The sequence below is a fragment of the Oncorhynchus gorbuscha genome, linkage group LG12 (assembly GCF_021184085.1).
Source record: "Oncorhynchus gorbuscha isolate QuinsamMale2020 ecotype Even-year linkage group LG12, OgorEven_v1.0, whole genome shotgun sequence".
Lineage (NCBI taxonomy): Eukaryota > Metazoa > Chordata > Actinopteri > Salmoniformes > Salmonidae > Oncorhynchus > Oncorhynchus gorbuscha.
In genome coordinates, this window is record NC_060184.1 from 20,665,878 (window position 1) to 20,681,815 (window position 15,938).

Genomic DNA, 15,938 nt, shown 5'->3' on the forward strand with positions numbered 1-15,938 from the left:
TCTCCCGAAGGCCCAACTTCCTGCCTTTATCCTAACACAATTACCACAATACAATGAACAGGCAAGAGGGGGGGCCAAATGTCCGAGTTACACTAACAACAAATTAATATATTTCAATCGGGTAAATATAAATCATAAAGGTACGTACCTAATATTACATCATTTACATTCATATTTAATATATTTACACAAATATACATGGAGCTCCATATGTTCGGTCTTTTATACAAATATGTCCAAATCGGCTCTAACATACCGGCCCCTAATTGTTGACTGCACTGAATGCACAACAATTACTTAATATTCAAACATAGAGCCAATACACAAAACATTCTATACCAGAGCACTATTACAGTTTATAGCTATATACAAATATACAAGGTACCATATAGGAAAATAGTCCATAGATCTCAATCTGAGTTGAAGTGTAAAGGTGTTCAACTTCGAAAAATGTCAAGAGTTTGACGTCCAAAAATGTATGACATCAAAGAATGTAAGAGTACGACATCAACGAATCAGAGGTGCACGTGATTCTAAGATGGAGCACTGTGTGTGCGTGTGTGTCACTCCGTCGCCTCAAGGAGCAGACAGAGTTTATTGATAGGTCTCTGTAAGATATTGGTCTTAGTCTTAACCATGACGCTCCGGACAAGACCTTTGGCCCCTGGCAAAGCCTCCACCACACGCCCCATTAGCCAAGAGTTCCTTGGGGCGGTGTCATCGACGATGACCACGAGGTCACCAGGACTGAAGTTTCTTAGTTTTGTTCCACTTGTTCCGTTCCTGCATAAGTGGAAGATACTCCCTGATCCATCTCTTCCAGAAGAGGTCAGTGATATATTGTACTTGCTTCCATCTCCTTCGTGAGTATAGGTCGCTTCTCTGGAATAGTCCTGGTGGCAGGACTGGCTTAGCTTTCAGATGAAGCAGATGGTTCGGAGTCAGGGGTTCTAGATCATTAGGGTCATTTGTTACAGTAGTAATTGGTCTGTCGTTCATAATCGCCTCAACTTCACACAAGGCTGTCTGCAAAGCCTCATCATCCAGTACTTGCTCTTTAAGGACTGAATAGAGGATCTTTTTCACCAGTCGGATCAACCTCTCCCATACCCCCCCATGGTGGGCTCCAGAGGGAGGGTTGAATGACCATGTCACTCCTTCCTTCAGTAATTCTTTTTGAATCTTGTTGTGATCCAGCTCTTTCATAGCTTCTCCTAGCTCTCTGTGTGTTCCAACAAAGTTGGTGCCATTGTCTGTTCTGATACTTGTTACTGGGCCCCTTCGACAGATGAACCTGCGCAGGGCATTGATGCAGGAATCAGTATCCAGATAACTAGCAACTTCTAGATGGACAGCTCGACTCACGAGGCAAGTAAAGATCACACCATAACGCTTCACATGAACGCGGCCTCGCTTCACCTCTATGGGGCCGAAGTAATCTATGCCCACATGGGTGAAAGGCGGCAAATCAGGTGACACCCGATCTTGTGGAAGGTCGGCCATCTTCTGTTCTCCAGCTCTAGCTTGCATCCGCCTGCAAAAGACACAGCTCTTAAGGATCTTCCTTGCTAAAGAGTTGGCACAGGGTATCCAATATCGCTGGCGAAGTCTAGAAAGCATGTGACCTCTCCCAGAGTGGCCAACCTGCTCATGGATGTGGAGTAAGATCAGTCTAGAGATGTAAGAGTCTTTGGGCAGGATCATAGGATTCTTTAGTTCCGTAGGCATAGCAGCTTTGCTTAACCTTCCTCCTACTCTCAGAATCCCATTGTCTACAATTGGATCAAGCTTACAGATTGAGCCACTTCTCTTGGCACATTGTTTTCCTTTCACAGCTAGTGCAATTTCTTGTTTAAAGTGATGCCGTTGTTCAAATCGAATGATGACCTTTTCTGCTTCATCTAGGTCGTCCACAGACAGGCTTTCTTTTCCAAACGTCAGTTTGAACTTGTCAATTTGTTCCTTCAGTGAGTTTGTCAGACTCTGATCTGGTCTTGGATCGGTTTGAGTGAGAATTTTCCTTTTCTGGCTTAACTGTAGGAGACGTTTCTTCAGTTTCAGCATCCAGGCAACTGCTTTCTTCAAGCTGTTCCATGTTGAATAGTACTCAATCAGTTTGCTGGTTGGACTCTTTTCTTCCACACTTGTATGGTTTATGATTACGTCTTTTCTCACCTCTGGATCATCCGGAGGGATGGAGCCAATCTCCTCGGGGACTTTCGGCCATTGAGTTTCTGTTTTCTCCAGGAATTCTGGTCCTTTACGCCATCTCTTTGAGTTCAGGAACATTTCAACATGTAATCCTCTTGAGGCATCATCGGCTGGGTTGTGTTTTGAGTTCAAATATCTCCACTGTTTTGCTTTCGATAGGTCACGGATCATAGCAACCCTATTAGCCACAAAGGTATGGAATCTCTTGGTATCATTGCGGATGTATTTTAGCACAGACTGGCTGTCCGTCCAAAAAGTTGACTCCTCAAGTTCAATCTGGAGCTCCAACCTTAACATCCTGTCCACTCGCACTGCCAGTGTTGCTGCAGCAAGTTCCAGTCTGGGGATTGTCATCTGCTTGAGTGGAGTCACCCTTGATTTCCCCAGTATGAATGCAATGTGAACCTTTTCCATACCGTTTGTGAACCTAAGGTAACTTGCCGTGCCATAACCTTGTTCACTTGCATCACCGAAGTGATGCAGCTGTGCAGTCTTGACTTGACCAAAGTTCTCAGGCATCATACACCTGTCTATCTGGAATCTGGAGAGCTGGTCCAGCTCTGAGAGCCATCTCTGCCATGAAATAGAGTGTTCTTCAGGGATGACTTCGTCCCATCCACACTTCAGCTTGCAGAGCACTTGAAGAATTTGCTTTGCCTTTAATACAAATGGGGCGAGGAAACCTAATGGATCATAAATAGAGCTGACAGTTGAGAGAATACCTCTTCTTGTAAGGGGTCTGTTCTTGACAGTGACTCGGAAGGTAAATGCATCACTTTCAATGTTCCATCGGATTCCAAGTGCTCTTTCAACAGGCAGCTTTTCTCTGTCCAGGTCCAGTTCTTTTATCTGCTTGGCTTTGTGTTCATCAGGGATAGAAGCCAGCACAGTGCGGCTGTTGCTGACCCACTTGGTCAATTTGAACCCACCCTGAGAGCACACATCCCTGAGGTTTTTCGTGAGAGCTATGGCTTGTTCTTCTGTGGCCACTGACTTGAGGCAGTCATCAACATAAAGTTGGACTTGACTGTTTGAATTACCTCTTCATCGTACCTCTCACAGTTGTCTTCTGCAGTCCTTCGCAGTGCAAAGTTTGCACAACTTGGAGAGGATATAGCACCAAAAAGATGTACCGTCATTCTGTACTCCTCCAATCTTTTGTTAGTATCACCATCCGGCCACCATAGGAATCGCAGGAAGTCTAAGTAATCTTCATGGACACGTACTTGATGGAACATTCCTTCGATGTCTGCCATCATGGCAATGTGCTCTTGCCGAAATCTTAGCAAGACTCCTATAAGCGTGTTTGCCAGGTCGGGGCCTTGAAGGAGTTCACTGTTAAGAGATATACCTTTATAGGATGATGAACAGTCAAACACTACTCGTATCGTTCCTTTGCGCTTATGGTGAACGCCATGGTGTGGTATGTACCATACCTTGCCTTTCTCTCTGAGGAGCTGTTCTTGTGGTACCTTCTCGGCGTAACCTTTTGTTATCATCTCTTCCATGAAGCCTTTGTACTCTGCAGCGTAACCTTTGTCCTTCTTGAACTTAATGATAATATTTAGAGCCCGCTGCTTTGCCATGTCACGATTGTTTGGCAGGACTACATCTGTTTTGCGAAAGGGCAACGGTAAGTAGTAGTGATGGTCTTTGAGGGTTATGGAGCTTGATACGATCTCCATAAACCTACGATCCTCAGCTGACATCTCACTTTTCTCTTCATACCCTCTCTCAGGGAAGTCATGGTTGTACTGATTTACAAGAAGAACCCCCAGGTCGGCAATTGAGATACGATTGGCCATCACCGTAGGATGCCCAGATTCTTCTGCCATGGTACAATTGTTAAGAGGACCGTTCATCACCCATCCAAAGAGAGTTTTCACTGCATACGGTCCGTTGCCTTGGCTATTTATGATTTTCCAGGGTTCCATTGCCTTCGGAGCATTTACGCCAATCAGGAGTTCGACGTCGGCGTCAATTTCCTTCAACTGAACTTCTTTCAGGTATGGCCACCTTTTGAGATCTTTCTGAGTGGGAATGTTCTCTCTTGTCACTGGGATCTTATTTTGGGTGTAGACCTTTGGTAATGCAAGAAATGTGTCACCTTCCACATTGCCAATCTCTAATCCAGATATTTCAAAGCTCTTGGTAGGACTCTCCTGCCCCATTGTGCGTAGCAGAATTTCAGTCTCACTGCCTTTAGCTTGCATCTGCCTCATGAGTCTCTCCGTACAAAATGTTGCTGAGCTACCAGAATCGAGAAATGCATAGGTTAACGTAGACTTGCTTCCATTTGCCATCTTTACTTGAACTGGCACAATCGCAAGTGCACAATCTGTACCGGCCCCGGTATCTTCACCAGCTTCCAGTGAAACAAGAACACTGCTGACAGTCTCCTCCCGCTTTACTGCTACACCCCTCGTATCTGCCTTCAGAGATCTAAATCTCTCTCTTCCTTCAATGTGCAGGATAGTGGGGTGCCTTCTTTGACATTTCTGACAGGTGATCCTTCTTTTACATTCTTTGCTTAAGTGTCCTCTCATCAAACAGCCAAAACAAAGGCCTTTTGATCTCAGAAACTCAACCTTGGCTTCGTGTGGCTGTGCCTTCACCTGTTGGCAGTCGACCAGGAAATGCTCACCAGTGCAAAATACACATGAGATACTGGGAGCATCAGAAGGGTAGGTGCCTGGTTTCTTGATTTTGAATGTTTGTTCTTTTAGAGGTTTTTCCGAGTTACAATCTGCCACTACATCTACTGCAGTGGCAAAGCTGCTTCCCCTACTCTTGGATTTGAACTGCTGTTTAAAGACAGCTTCTGTTTTGGTTTTAAAAAACCTTTTGTTGGTCAGGGGATCTTGGATATCTCCGTACAACGGATCCTGCAGTATTTTGGCCTGTTTTTCCATGAACGTCACAAGGTCACTGAACTGGGCCCTCAGGTGGCTTCTCTCTAAAATATCACATGCCGTAGACCTCCATTTTTCCCTTAGTTTGTAAGGAAGTTTTGACATGATCAACTTTATGTTGGAGGGAAGATTAAGCTCTTCCATGTTCTGTAGGTCTTGCATAGCGTTACAGCATCCTCTAAGATAGAGTGCATAGCCACCCAGTCCCTTTCCATCATCCGGTTTGATGTGTATCCAGTTCCAAGCTTTTTCCATATAAGCAGTGGTGACTTTGATTTCATTGCCAAAGTGTTCCTTTAACAACCTCTTGGCCTCTGCATAGCCTCTTCTGGCTTCCATATGCAGACAACTACGGACCAGATCCTTGGGCTGACCAGAGGTGTACTGTTCCAGGTAATAGAGCCTATCCTGGTGACTGCTTGTCTTATCTTCTATTCCATGCTCAAATGCACGCATAAATGGCCTAAAGTTTAGAGGATCACCGTCAAACATGGGTATCTCCCTAACAGGGAGTGTGGCCTGTTTGTGCTGTAGTACAAGGAGGTCAGCAATTTCATTCTGCCTTTGCATGACAGTAGTGAGGTTATCATGGCTGGTATTATGGCTGATACCCGCAGTGTTGATTCTGTGTTGATTGCTAGACCTCGATGTTGGCTGCTGAAGGGTGTGGTTTATGACTGTTTTCTGAATAGGTTTTGATGGCTTTGTGGTCGGTTGTTGTAAAACTCTTTGTAGTGGGGTCTTTGGAACTGCACCTAATGCAGAAAATGCAACAGGTGATGGTTCAGGTTCCTTATAGACCTCGGGTTCCTGGTTCTCATAATAAGAGTTCATTCCATCTTCTTGGCTTAGAAAATGGGCTGCCACAGAATGGGATTGAGAAGTTGACTCAACACTCTCCAGAACCTTCAGTTTGGCATTATATGCTGCTATGTCCGTTTCCAGTGCCATTTTTTCCATCCTAACATTCAGTTGAGCTTTCTGTTGTTCCAGTTGAGCTTTCTGTTGTTCCAGTTGAGCTTTCTCCAGTTCCAATGCATGCTTGTCCTGTAATGATGCTTGGCGAGCTAGTAGAGCTGCTCGTTCTGCCTCAGCTTTTAGGCGTGCAGAGGACACTGAGGAAGCAGTTTTAGAAGACTTTGTTTTACTTGATGTTTTTGACACATTGGAAATGCTGTCGTGTGGTTCAATGAGCGTTTGTGGCTCAATTTCAGCTTTTTTCCATATTTCCACCTCTTTCAGGAAATGTTCATAAGTTCTCATTCTTGGTTGATAATAGTTAATGCTCTCCTGTTCGTGTTCCTCCTCTGTGACCAGCTCTAGCACAGAATCATGAGCATTCTTAAAGTCATTGAGAACAGCATGGAATGCTTCAAGACTCTCATCCACAGTTTCAATGTTTCCTCCATCAACAAGAAGGGCTTTTATTTCATTCATTTTGCGTGTACACACTCCAAGTTTGCCTCTCCGGGCTGCATAGAGTGAATTTAGATGCTCCTCTGCCCTCTCCAGTGGAGTCTTATTTGGGATTTCATCCTCCATCATTCACTTTTAGTTCACTCAATTTACAATGACACAGTTGTTGGTTTTTGATTGTTAAACGTAATGCCCCTTTAGACCTCCTTTAATGCTTTAAAAACACAGTCCTCCATTTCAGCATATTGACCCATTTTGAATTGAACATGTGCAAGTTCGGCATTTTAGATGCGTTTTAAACATTTCATCCCATTATAAGTTGTCCCTTTAATGAAGTTTAAACACGCAGTATCTTCAGATCCTTAGATTGCAATTTGTTGCGTTGATGCATTGCATTTCCACGTTAGGCCAAATATTAGACATAAGATTAGGCTACATTGTGCATAGGATCTCAGTGTTTCCCAAACTTAAACTTCTTAATTGTTTTCACAACGCTGTGTTTTGAAGTCCATTCCCAAGTTTATCAAACATTCCAATTAAAAGCACATTTGCGCTTCCATAATATGCATGATCAAATGATCGCATTGAACAGGGCAGCTCATTCATTCGCAGTGGTTACTCACGGCTGGCGAATTCTAGGAGTTCAAATCCTTCCAAGCGAGCTGTCCTTACGATCCGGATGCAATTACAAATAGAACAATATCCAGCGTGTGTCCGAACCGGAGATTTCCTTCCGATAGTAATCCTTCGCGGAGTTTTTTGACTTGATTGTAGTGGCTTCCTTTGTCTTTACCATAGCCACTGCCCAAGCCTGAAGCGGGGTTGTTTGGTACGCATACAGTCCACACTCAAGGTTTCCAAACGGCCAAACATTCCATGACATCCAGGGATATGGTGCAACAAAAATGTTTATTCTTCTTATATCTAACAAATAAATGAGTCTCCAATCAACTTAAAGCACAAAATACTTGATATGGAAAATACATATTATGGTCTGTATGTCTGTATGTCTGTATGTCTGTATGGTCAAAAAACTATACCGCTCCCGCGTCTAGCAAGGACTCTCTCCCGAAGGCCCAACTTCCTGCCTTTATCCTAACACAATTACCACAATACAATGAACAGGCAAGAGGGGGGGCCAAATGTCCGAGTTACACTAACAACAAATTAATATATTTCAATCGGGTAAATATAAATCATAAAGGTACGTACCTAATATTACATCATTTACATTCATATTTAATATATTTACACAAATATACATGGAGCTCCATATGTTCGGTCTTTTATACAAATATGTCCAAATCGGCTCTAACAGGGTCTAATTGTGCTGCTGTCCTGGGGCTCTGTAGTTTGTGTTTGTGAACAGAGCCCCAGGACCAGCTTGCTTAGGGGACTCTTCTCCGGGTTCATCTCTCTGTAGGTGATGGCTTTGTTATGGAAGGTTTGGGAATCGCTTCCTTTTAAGGGGTTATAAAATTTAACGTCTCTTTTCTGGATTTTGATAATTAGTGGGTATCGGCCTAATTCTGCTCTGCATGCATTATTTGGTGCTCTACGTTGTACACTGAGGATATTTTTGCAGAATTCTGCGTGCAGAGTCTCAATTTGGTGTTTGTCCCATTTTGTGAATTCTTGGTTGGTGAGCGGACCCTAGACCTCACAACCATAAAGGGTAATGGGCTCTATGACTGATTCAAGAATTTTTAGCCAAATCCTAATTGGTATGTTGAAATTTATGTTCCCTTTGATGGCGTAGAAGGCCCTTCTTGCCTTGCCTCTCAGACCGTTACCTGTGGTGCTGATGTTTCGGCCAAGGTAAGTATAATCTTTTGTGTGCACTAGGGCAACGGTGTCTAGGTGGAATTTGTATTTCTGGCCCTGGCAACTGGACCTTTTTTGGAACCATTATTTTTGTCTTACCTAGATTAACTGTCAGGACCCAAGTCTGACAGAATCTGTGCAGAAGATCTAGGTGCTGCTGTAGGCCCTCCTTGGTTGGGGACAGAAGCACCAGATCATCTGCAAACAGTAGACATTTGACTTCAGAGTCTAGTAGGGTGAGGCCGGGTGCTGCAGACTGTTCTAGTGCCCTTGCCAAGTCATTGATACTGTATATATATTGAAGAGGGTGGAGCTCAAGCTGCATCCCTGTCTCACCCCCCGGCCCTGAGGAAGAAATTGGTGTATTTTAATACTTTAATGAAGACAGCTTCTCCATCCTAGAGGTGTTCTGTCCAGACAGAGGGTGTCCCAAAATTGTCCAGACCATCCGTGTAAAGAGTGATGATAAAAGGCTCTCCCCCCCAGAGCATAATGTGACAGTGTATACTAGGGATTCACCCTTCCCACCTCATCACCCCCTATGAAATATACACGCTTCCATCCAGGGTGTTTGGTCCTTCTGCAGCTCTCTTGCGGCTAGCCCGACACAGACTCTGAGGCATGCCAACCTTGAGTTTCCACAACCGCTCCATTAATATTTGACCTGGATCTGTGGATGGATCTGGGTTTATCCCCTATCTCCTCTCCTCTTTGTTGAGAGACGGATTACAGAACATATGGTAGAAGTTGACACCTCTTTAACTTGATTTAATCAATTGTCATCCCTTCTGCTTTTTATTTAATTTAAAGCAGCCTTAGATCCTTCAACGTTTTAGATCTTTCAATTAAATATATTCATGAATTTGGTCCATATAGATCCTATATGAATGGCCTTTACTTTAACTAGCTTCTGGTCATGTTTTGCTTTATAATTGGTTTTCCATGAAGGACCATTGATCTGATTGGTTGAGCCAATCTGATGAGAAGAAAAGTGATAAGGATATGGGGTTGGTTTCTAAATGAAACACTGTGCTGATGGCTATCAGTTGGTTTGTATATGAAACACTGTGCTGATGGCTATCAGTTGGTTTCTATATGAAACACTGTGCTGATGGCTATCAGTTGGTTTCTATATGAAACACTGTGCTGATGGCTATCAGTTGGTTTCTATATGAAACACTGTGCTGATGGCTATCAGTTGGTTTCTAAATGAAACACTGTGCTGATGGCTATCAGTTGGTTTCTATATGAAACACTGTGCTGATGGCTATCAGTTGGTTTCTATATGAAACACTGTGCTGATGGCTATCAGTTGGTTTCTAAATGAAACACTGTGCTGATGGCTATCAGTTGGTTTCTATATGAAACACTGTGCTGATGGCTATCAGTTGGTTTCTATATGAAACACTGTGCTGATGGCTATCAGTTGGTTTCAGGCTGTTATTCTGCAGCAGAGGAAGGGGAGGAGAGAAGGAGTAAACAACGATACAAGCGCCTACGGCTAGCAGGTGTTTTCTGTTTTCTCAACAGGAGGGAAGGGGGCAAAGAAAGAGATGAAAGAGGTTGGGTTCAAACTAAGGGTGCAGTGATGCTGAGCTCAGTCCCTAGCCTGTGTTGAGGGGTCTGCAGTGAGCAGGATTCGTACTGGGCTGAGGCTCAGTTGTGGCTGTCTGTTTGTCTCCTGCTGTGAGGGCTGTCGAATAGCTGCCTACTGAACAGTAGAATAACAACACTGTGAGTGGTCTTGCAGTACTCTGTGATAGGGTTGTAGCTGACTACACACTGTTGTGTGTGTGTGTGTGTGTGTGTGTGTGTGTGTGTGTGTGTGTGTGTGTGTGTGTGTGTGTGTGTGTGTGTGTGTGTGTGTGTGTGTGTGTGTGTGTGTGTGTGTGTGTGTGTGTGTGTGTGTGTGTGTGTGTGTGTGTGTGTGTGTGTGGCGTGCTTGCCATGCTCAACATCTCCAGTCATCTACACATCTTCCATTTGGCTCCTTTGGATTCCCCCTATAATACTGTGCTGTTACCAGAGGCAGCTTTGACTGTATTCAGTTTACAACATCCTGCTTCCACAGATTACTCTGACATTTACCACAACACAAGCCAAGCCCTCTGACCGGATAACAGAGATCAATACAAATGTCGATGTCCAGAAGCCAATCCAATCTCTCTCTGCTGCCCAGCGGCTATGTTATGAGATAGATTATCAAGCAACTTTGAGCATTTTAAGTAATGCTACAAGTTGAAGACGATTAGAGATGCTGTGGAATCCACCACTGACCGTTACAGTTATCTGATTCTTGGCTCTCTTCCTGTCTAGGGCTTGTTGTGGTGGATTACAGTGTTAGCCCACTGAGTCATTGTAGCATTCGCACGTCGTTTTGCGGAGCCAGGGATTCATTGGTTGCCAGGCCACGGTCAGAGGCCAAATACTAGCCGCTGTCTGATATGTTATTTATTATATGAGACTGGATAATGTCACAGAGATTCCTTTTTATCTGATCACTGTATCTGTGTGGATTTAGCCTTAATCTACAACTTTAAACCAATATGTGTATTGCTCAGATGTTTAAACTTGAATGGATTGGGAATCCTGATGCTCTCTCTCTCTCTCTCTCTCTCTCTCTCTCTCTCTCTCTCTCTCTCTCTCTCTCTCTCTCTCTCTCTCTCTCTCTCTGTCTCTCTCTCTCTCTCCTTATCCTTTCTCTCTCTCTCTCTCTCTCCTTATCCTTTCTCTCTCTCTCTCTCTCTCCTTCTCTCTCTCTCTCTCTCTCTCTCTCTCTCTCTCTCTCTCTCTCTCTCTCTCTCTCTCTCTCTCTCTCTCTCTCTCTCTCTCTCTCTCTCTCTCTCCATTTGCCAAGCATGCAGTCGTCAGTCAGTGATGATGTGGGAAGCAGGTTCTGGACCTTGACCATGCTCAATGGGTGGCCATTGTGTGTCAGCTGTGCTGATTGATGGAAGGGAGGAGGGCTTCCTATAATCTGGGCCTTGTATTTTCCCTCTGGCCAAAGGGAAGCATACTGGACCACATTCTTTCTCCCATGTGTCTTAAGTGACTGCAGACTGCACTTCCTTCTTCTATCAGAAGAGATGGAATAGACACAACACACCAGGCCAGGAGGCTTGGAAAGAGGGAAAGAGAGATCAGAGAGAGGGAAGAGGGAGAGAGAGAGAGGAGAGAAAAAGAAGGATAGAGCGAGAGACAGACAGACAGAGACCGACAGTGCCAGGGAAACAGGGCTCTTATTGAAATTAGAGGTTGACCAATTATGATTTTATGACACCGATACTGATTATTGGAGGAACCCCCCCCAAAAAAAAGCCGATACCGAATAATCGGCCAATTTTTAACATGTATTTGTAATAATGACAATTACAACAATACTGAATGAACACTCATTTTAACTTAATATAATACATCAATAAAATCAATTTAGCCTCAAATAAATAATTAAACATGTTCAATTTGGTTTAAATAATGCAAAAACAAAGTGTTGGAGAAGAAAGTAAAAGTGCAATATGTGCCATGTAAGAAAGCTAACGTTTAAGGTCCTTGCTCAGAACATGAGAACATATGAAAGCTGGTGGTTCCTTTTAACATGAGTCTTCAATATTCCCAGGTAAGAAGATTTAGGTTGTAGTTATTATAGGAATTATAGGACTATTTCTCTCTATACCATTTGTAATAATACACAGAAATGTGAGCCTTAGGTCATTAATATGGTCGATTCCGGAAACTATCATCTTGAAAACAAGACGTTTATTCTTTCAGTGAAACACGGAACCGTTCTGTATTTTATCTAATGGGTGGCATCCATCAGTCTAAATATTCCTGTTACATTGCACAACCTTTAATGTTATGTCATAATTACTTAAAATTCTGGCAAATTAGGCGGCCCAAACTGTTGCACATAACCCGAAATCTGCGTGCAATGAATGCAAGAGAAGTGACACAATTTCACCTGGTTATTATTGCCTGCTAACCTGGATTTCTTTAGCTAAATATGCAGGTTTAAAAATATATATTTCTGTGTATTGATTTTAAGAAAGGCATTGATGTTTATGGTTAGGTACACGTTGGAGCAACAACAGTCCTTTTTCACGAATGCGCACTGCATCGATTACAGTGCCTTGCGAAAGTATTTGGCCCCCTTGAACTTTGTGACCTTTTGCCACATTTCAGGATTCAAACATAAAGATATAAAACTGTATTTTTTGTGAAGAATCAACAACAAGTGGGACACAATCATGAAGTGGAACGACATTTATTGGATTTTTCAAACTTTTTTAACAAGTCAAAAACTGAATAATTGGGCATGCAAAATTATTCAGCCCCCTTAAGTTAATACTTTGTAGCGCCACCTTTTGCTGCGATTACAGCTGTAAGTCACTTGGGGTATGTCTCTATCAGTTTTGCACATCGAGAGACTGAAATTTTTCCCATTCCTCCTTGCAAAACAGCTCAAGCTCAGTGAGGTTGGATGGAGAGCATTTGTGAACAGCAGTTTTCAGTTCTTTCCACAGATTCTCGATTGGATTCAGGTCTGGACTTTGACTTGGCCATTCTAACACCTGGATATGTTTATTTTTGAACCATTCCATTGTAGATTTTGCTTTATGTTTTGGATCATTGTCTTGTTGGAAGACAAATCTCTGTCCCAGTCTCAGGTCTTTTGCAGACTCCATCAGGTTTTCTTCCAGAATGGTCCTGTATTTGGCTCCATCCATCTTCCCATCAATTTTAACCATGCTCCCTGTCCCTGCTGAAGAAAAGCAGGCCCAAACCATGATGCTGCCACCACCATGTTTGACAGTGGGGATGGTGTGTTCAGGTTGATAAGCTGTGTTGCTTTTATGCCAAACATACCATTTTGCATTGTTGCCAAAAAGTTCAATTTTGGTTTCATCTGACCAGAGCACCTTCTTCCACATGTTTGGTGTGTCTCCCAGGTGGCTTGTGGCAAACTTTAAACAACACTTTTTATGGATATCTTTAAGAAATGGCTTTCTTCTTGCCACTCTTCCATAAAGGTCAGATTTGTGCAATATACGACTGATTGTTGTCCTATGGACAGAGTCTCCCACCTCAGCTGTAGATCTCTGCAGTTCATCCAGAGTGATCATGGGCCTCTTGGCTGCATCTCTGATCAGTCTTCTCCTTGTATGAGCTGAAAGTTTAGAGGGACGGCCAGGTCTTGGGAGATTTGCAGTGGTCTGATACTCCTTCCATTTCAATATTATCGCTTGCACAGTGCTCCTTGGGATGTTTAAAGCTTGGGAAATCTTTTTGTATCCAAATCCATCACAACAGTATCTCGGACCTGCCAGGTGTGTTCCTTGTTCTTCATGATGCTCTCTGCGCTTTTAACGGACCTCTGAGACTATCACAGTGCAGGTGCATTTATACGGAGACTTGATTACACACAGGTGGATTGTATTTATCATCATTAGTCATTTAGGTCAACATTGGATCATTCAGAGATCCTCACTGAACTTCTGGAGAGAGTTTGCTGCTCTGAAAGTAAAGGGGCTGAATAATTTTGCATGCCCAATATTTCAGTTTTTGATATGGTTAAAAAAGTTTGAAATATCCAATAAATGTCGTTCCACTTCATGATTGTGTCCCACTTATTGTTGATTCTTCACAAAAAATACAGTTTTATATCTTTATGTTTGAAGCCTGAAATGTGGCAAAAGGTCGCAAAGTTCAAGGAGGCCGAACACTTTCGCAAGGCACTGTATATGCAACGCAGGACACGCTAGATAAACTAGTAATATCATCAACCATGTGTAGTTATAACTAGTGATTATGATTGATTAAGTTTAATGCTAGCTAGCAACTTACCTTGGCTTCTTTATGCATTCGCGTAACAGGCTCCTCGTAACGGGCTCCTCGTGAGGCAGGTGGTTAGAGCGTTGGACTAGTTAACTGTAAGGTTGCAAGATTGAATCCCCGAGCTGACAAGGTAAAAATCTGTCGTTCTGCCCCTGAACAAGGCAGTTAACCCACTGTTCCTAGGCCGTCATTGAAAATAAGAATGTGTTCTTAACTGACTTGCCTAGTTAAATAAAGACTAAATAAAGGTGTAAAATAAATAAATAAATACAAAATACAAATAAAAAATCGGCGTCCAAAATTACCGATTTCAGATTGTTATGAAAACTTGAAATCGGCCTAAATTAATCGGCCATCCCGATTAATCGGCCGACCTCTAATTGAAATCCTGAATATTTTCAAATGACACTTTGAGGGCAGTCGTGGCTATTGTCATGTTTTGTCATATATTGTCTTGTCCTTGTGCTTTCCCTTCTGTTCGTTTCCCCCTGCTGGTCTTATTAGGTTCGTTCCCTTTTTCTATCCCTCTCTCTCCCCCTCCCTCTCTCTCTTCTCTCTATCGTTCCGTTCCTGCTCCCAGCTGTTCCTCATTCTCCTAACTCACTCATTTACTCTTTTCACACCTGTCCCCTAGTTTGCCCTCTGATTAGAGCCCCTATTTCTCCCCTTGTTTTCCGCTTCTGTCCTTGTCGGATCCTTGTATGATGTTCGCTGTTCTGTGTCCTGGTCTCGCCCTGTCGTGTTTTGTCTTCTTCAGATGCTGCGTGTGAGCAGGTGTCTTATTCTGCTACGGTCGGTGCCTTCCCTAAGCAACCTGCAGTCTATGGTCGAGTCTCCAGTCAGTCCTCGCTACTACGAGTGGATTTAAGTTTTTCCTGTTTTGTTTTCTCCTTGTTATATCCAGGATTATTACTTTTGTCAAATACTGGAATAAAGACTCTGTTTTCGTTAAGTCGCTTTTGGGTCCTCATTCACCAGCATAACAGCTATAGCTGAGGACAAGATCAGCAGTCTGTCTCCAAGGGAACACCTCAATTTACAGTCTGTTTGTCTGCGCTGGTCTACACAGACAGTGTTAATTTCATGTTTATTTTGTAGGCTGGTAATGAGATCACATTCATTGTCACAGGGTGAATAATTCTGTCCTGTGGTAATCTTCCCCAGCACCAGCTAGTTGATAAACTTTATATGCTTTAATTTTGTGCCAATACCATCACAGCCAAGGCATAAACAGTCTCTACAGAAGGTATTTGAACATGTTTTCTTGTCTGTAGGTGTGTTTACATACCAGTATTTGAAGACCTAGGTTATACCATAAAAGGAGACTACTTGGTTTAGTAATAGTGTTGGAAGAAACATAGAGATGTCCGACTGGAAATATGTCCTGTCTCGTTATTAACAGACAGAAGCAACGTCCATACTCCCCCCACCTCCCACCCATAGGACCGGCCGGTCGATGCTGGCAGTGATGTTATCATGGAATAATGGATGAGTGAATACCCCTATGACCGATCCTCCATGGCTCCCCTTCTCCCCGACTAGCTCTCCTTCCCCAACACGAGTGTATATCTGAGTGTATTTTTTTCCGCTGGCTGTGAAAGAGACACAGTGTTTGTGTGAGTCATCCGGAGCTCTGCTGTGTGTGTATGTGCACGTGTGTGTGTGTGTGTGTGTGTGTGTGTGTGTGTGTGTGTGTGTGTGTGTGTGTGTGTGTGTGTGTGTGTGTGTGTGTGTGTGTGTGTG

The 15,938-nt window shown here is 43.2% G+C and overlaps 1 protein-coding gene across 3 annotated transcripts in view; it reads left to right on the forward strand.

Moving 5' to 3' along the window:
- LOC123990674 (tyrosine-protein kinase Fyn-like) overlaps positions 1-15,938 on the forward strand; it is a 97,077-nt gene that overhangs the window by 49,281 nt on the left and 31,858 nt on the right. The window lies entirely within an intron of this gene.